This window comes from Lygodium microphyllum, chromosome 2 (genome assembly GCF_053477565.2).
Source record: "Lygodium microphyllum isolate KBCC chromosome 2, Lygodium_microphyllum_v1.1.10, whole genome shotgun sequence".
NCBI lineage: Eukaryota > Viridiplantae > Streptophyta > Polypodiopsida > Schizaeales > Lygodiaceae > Lygodium > Lygodium microphyllum.
In genome coordinates this window covers 175,885,661-175,891,076 of record NC_141136.1, presented here as the reverse complement: position 1 = coordinate 175,891,076, position 5,416 = coordinate 175,885,661, and positions in this window count along the sequence as shown.

Sequence of the window (5,416 nt, the reverse complement as noted above, 5' to 3'; positions counted from 1 at the left end):
AGCTCAAACCGACGAAGCCAGGCTTTGGTGGACGCAATGGTGCAGGGATCAAGGGATCACGGAGGGATCCGTTAGTTGGGAGAAGCTGAAGAAAGCTGTGCAGGGAAGATATTTACCACCTGCATATCGCACGCAGAAAATGAATGAGTTGTACGAGCTAAAACAGATGGGACTCACCCTTGATGCATACTATTCTAAATTCGTCTCACTTTTAAAGTATGCGCCACAGATGGACATGACACAGTAGGTGTCCAAATTTTATGCTAGTTTAAATCCACCAATAAATACCTGTCTCAAACCTATGCGTCCATCAGATCTTCAGGACGCACTCATTCGAGCTGCGCCTAAAATTCAGGAGGTGCAGTCTAGACCAAGGGGTAACAAAAATTAGTCTTATAATGACCCGAACAGAGGAGCATTCAGACCTCACATGAAGAGAGTTCAAGGTTAGAATCAGGGACAAAGAAAGAAAGCAAGAACTAACAATGTCAACAACTTTGTTTCTACTTAAAGCAATGGCCAAAACCTCCATTGTTTCCACTGCAACGAGCCCGGTCACTTCAAGAGGCAATGTCCCAAACTTGGAGGAGGACATCGCCAAGCACCTCTCCAAGGAAGGGGCCGTGGTCAAGGAGCCGCTACCCGAGGCAGAGGAAGAACCGCCTGCATTGCCAATAGGCAAATGTGCAAAGAAGAAAAAGAAGAAGATCCGACCATGGAAGCAGAGTTTGAAAGGGCAACAGTCCATGCCGCTCTACCCAAGAAAGGGCCGAATCGCCAATTCTCGGTGATTCAGACACAGTCGGACTATCAAGGTGAAAGTTTCAAGACCTTGATTGATTGTGGCAGTACACATTGCTTTATCTCACCATCTTGTGCAAAAACATTAGGAATAGCCACAGTAGAAGCACCTACCTTGCTTGTGGAACCGGCAAATGGTCGTGAGGTTGCATGTACCAGGCAAACTGCTAAGGTGGAATTCTTTCTGGGAGGAAAGATGACTTCGATCAAATTCAGAGTCATGAATTTAGGTATCCATGAGTGTTTACTTGGAATGGATTGGCTTAAGCCTAACGAGGCCCACATTCATTGTGGGAAGGACCAAGTTTCCTTTCGGAACTCTAAAAGGGAATTAGTCACAACTCAAGGTGAGGCTCGAGTGCCAAAAATCCAATTGGCCAAAGCATCTCGGATCATAAAAGGAGTCAGGAAAGGATTACCTGTCTACTTGATCAAGCTCAACAAGTTAGATCAGAAGCAAGAGTCTAGTAAAGGACCTTCTTGGCTAAAGGAATACGCAAACGTATTCCCTAAAGAGTTGACAGGACTCCCGCCTCAAAGAGAAGTGGATCATGAGATTAAGCTAGTACCAGGAGCTGTGCCAATTGCAAAAAGACCTTATAGAATGTCTATACCGAAAGCAATTGAGCTGAAGGAACAACTCAAGCAACTGCTAGAACAGGGCTACATCCGTCCTAGTAGTTCATTGTGGGGAGCTCCAGTACTGTACCAGAAAAAGAAAGATGGAACACTTCGACTATGTATTGATTACCGAGGGTTGAATCAATCAACTATCAAGAACAAGTATCCTATTCCTAGAATAGATGAGCTTCTTGATCGTCTTCAGGGGGCAAAGATCTTCTCCAAGATTGACCTCAGGCCAGGTTATTATCAAATAAGGATCAAGGAAGAAGATATCCCAAAGACAGCCTTCAATACAAGATATGGGCACTTTGAGTTTCTAGTTATGTCATTCGGGCTTACGAATGCCCCTGCCACCTTGAACATGTTAATGCAGGATATCTTAAGGCCATATCTTGATGATTTCGTGCTTGTCTTCTTCGACGACACTTTAGTCTATTCCAAACAGGAAGAAGATCATGAATCCCAACTTCGGATTGTCCTTGAGACAATGAGGTCACATAAGCTGTATGCTAAAATGAAGAAGTGTGCATTCTTCAAGCATTAGATTGAATATCTAGGATTCATCGTATCAGCAGAAGGAATCTCAGTGGACCCGCCAAGGTCAAAGATGTGCTTGAATGGCCAATACCAACAAATGTCAAAGAAATACGCAACTTTCTCAGATTGACAGGATGGTATAGGGTCTTCATAAAAAACTATGCTCTGATCACAGCACCTCTGATAGACTTACTGAAGAAGCAAACAACCATTGCATGGTCAACTGCTAAACAAAATAGCTTCGATAGATTGAAACAAAGTTTGGTATCAACACCTATCCTAAAACTTCCAGACCTCAATAAGGAGTTCAAGGTAGTAACTGATTCTAGCACACTTCCAGACCTCAATAAGGAGTTTGAGGTAGTAATTGATGCTAGCACACTTGCCTTGGGATGTGTGCTCATGCAAGAAGGTCATCCTATAGCATACTCTTCAAGGAAATTGAAGAGTCATGAGAAGAATTATGCTACGCATGACGTGGAATTGCTAGCTGTCATCCATGCTCTAATGCTTTGGAGACACTACCTATTGGGTAACAAGTTTACGCTAGTAACTGACCATAAGAGTCTCAAATGGATCTTTACCTAGAATGAGCTCAACATGAGGCAATGTCGATGGATTGAAGTGCTGGAGGAAAATGACTTTGAAATCAAGTACCGACCAAGGAAAGAGAATGTAGTTGCCGATGCCCTCAGTCGCAAGGCATTCCTTAATTCCCTAATCTTGCAGAATCCATCAATAGCCAGATTTCTAGCTACAAAAGTATCTATGCCAAACAATCCAATACTTGAGTTAGCTAGAGAGGATGCATGCCATGATCCGGCCTACCAAACAATGCTAAGGGAGATCTCTATCAAGGATCAGAACCAAAAGCTGCAGGCTAAGTATCATGAATTCTCTATCAATATTAGACTTGTCTACTATAGAACGAGGTTGTCTATACCAGTAAGTCAGTCACTTAAGCAGAAGATATTGTGGGAAGCTCATGATTCCCCTTTCTCAGGACATCCTAGCTATTCCAAGACTCTCAATGCAGTTAGGAAGAGCTACCATTGGGAGAGGATTAAAGGGGACGTTCTCAAATATGTCACCGAGTGTTTGTCTTGTCAACGTATCAAAGCCGAACATGTCAAGATGTCAGGGAAGCTGAAACCGCTTGACATTCCCCAAATGAAATGGGAATTCATCAGTATGAATTTTGTTATAGGCCTACCTCAAGTCCAGGGAGGATACAACTCCATCATGGTTGTGGTTGACATGCTTACTAAGGTTGCACACCTTATTCCAGTAAAGACAAACTATAAAGCCTCAGACATTGCAAGATTTTTTATCAAGGAGATATTCAAGCTACATGGGCTACCAAGAAGAATCATTAGTGATCGTGATTCTCTCTTCACATCACACTTCTGGAGAGCTATCTTTGAAGCCATTGGGACTGAACTCTGATTTAGCACTACTTACCATCCCCAAATGAATGGCCAAACAGAGTGAGTCAATCAAATCATCGAGGATATGCTTAGGGCATACTACTGTCATGAGCCAAAAAGGTGGATTCAATACTTGCCTTTGGTTGAATTTTCCTACAATGCTTCTTACCAACAAATCATTCAGATGACCCCTTTCCAAGCATTGTATGGTCATGACTGTCGAAGTCCCCTAAACTTCTCAGATCCAAACTTAAGGGTTGAAGCTTCAAGGCAGATATTGGAAGAGATGGATGACCAAATTAAAGTCAATAAGACAGGACATCCAAGCCGCCAAGGATAGACAGAAGGCATACGCAGATTTAAAGCATCAAGATAGAATCTTCGAAGAAGGAGACATGGCCTTCATTCGCGTACGGCCTAAGAAGAGTTCCCTATCCTTAGGTGATTGTAAGAAGCTAAGTCCAAGGTATTGTGAACCGTACAAGATCCTCAAGTGCCTAGGACCTAATGCTTATAAATTGCAACTCCTTGAGTACCTAAAAGTTCATAATGTATTTCATATCAGCCTATTGAAGAAGTATGTACCTAATCCTAACCATGTACTTGATGACCAACAAGTTGTAATGCCTAGTCAAGGAGTCCTTGAACTAAGGCCTGGATCTTAGATGTTAGAGAAAGACAACTGAGATCCAGAACCTTGAGAGAGTGCCTCGTCCAGTGGAAAGATTATCCCGAAGAGGATGCCACTTGGATAGATTAAAACACTCTCAACCATCAATATCCCCAGTTTATCTCGAGATGAGGATATCTCGATTCCTCCAAGGGGGAGAGAATGTGACATATCGAACTTCTAATAGCGCGTGAATCGCCTCTACAAAGGATATTTGATTTGGATAAATAATAGTATCATGACAAATTATTATTATTATTCCCCTTATCCCCCCCAGCCGACTGTCGAGCTGGAGGGGGAGGGGAATAGAAGGTATGTTCAAGCTCCTCCATGGAGCTTACAAGAGAAAGGAGGACTTACATGCTGCCACGCAGGGGAGGGAGGATTCCCCCTCCCCTCACCTACATAAATGGGGGGGCGCAAGCGGAATAGGGACGACGGAGCGTTGCCATGAATGCTTAAGGGGGGGACTCCATTGAAACTCAGAAAGGGAGAGAGAGTGAGGCTCTGTGTGACAAATTTGTGAGGGAGGGAAAGATTGAAGATGCCGCCAGCCACCGTGTTGCAGTGGAGAGGAACAGTCGTGAAGCCATCACCATCGCTTCCTTTCCTACCATGTGGAGGTCTCACGACTCCCCCCAGGAAGCTCAGAAGCTTCCTAGGAAACTTCTATTGCTCCTAGAAGGCCCCCTTTCACATGGCCTACTTAAGGCCTTTCTATAAGCTTTTTTTTCCCCTTAAATTTTCCTCAAAACCCCTTCATGTGGTCCTTAAGCCTCTCTTTTCCCCCCATTCAACAATTCCTCCTAAGGCCCTACCATACCTCTTGTTTCCCCCCTTCCCCCCCTCGGGATTTAAAAAAATGTCTTCTTTTCTGTGGCCTTAAAGAAGCCTTACCTTCAAAAGACCGTTTAAACCCTCCCGAACTTTAAGCATCCCTTTTTTTTCTCGAAATCCCTACTTCAAGGAGGAAGCCTTCTAAAAAGCGCTTCTGACGGATGGTGCAAGTTATCACAAAGGGAGCTATGGTGGAATTTCGAAAAGAAGTTGCAAAGCTGTATCCACGACGAAAAGGCTGCATTCGCAATGCCTCCTAAGAAAACCCAAGGCGCAGTTGCAAGAGGATTGTCTCCTAGCATCCACGTGGACATCTCACCCCAAGTCCAGGTTTTCATTCCTAATTTTTATTTGGTATTGTTATAATTCAATCGTGCAAGGATAATTGTTGGAAATAGGATGCATTTTTCATCTTAAATGCTTTAGAAAAATTAGCTCACGACGGAGGAATTTAGTCATTACTATTTTCAATAAAATAAGCAAAATAAAGGGAGAATAAATGTATTTCTAGCAAATAGCT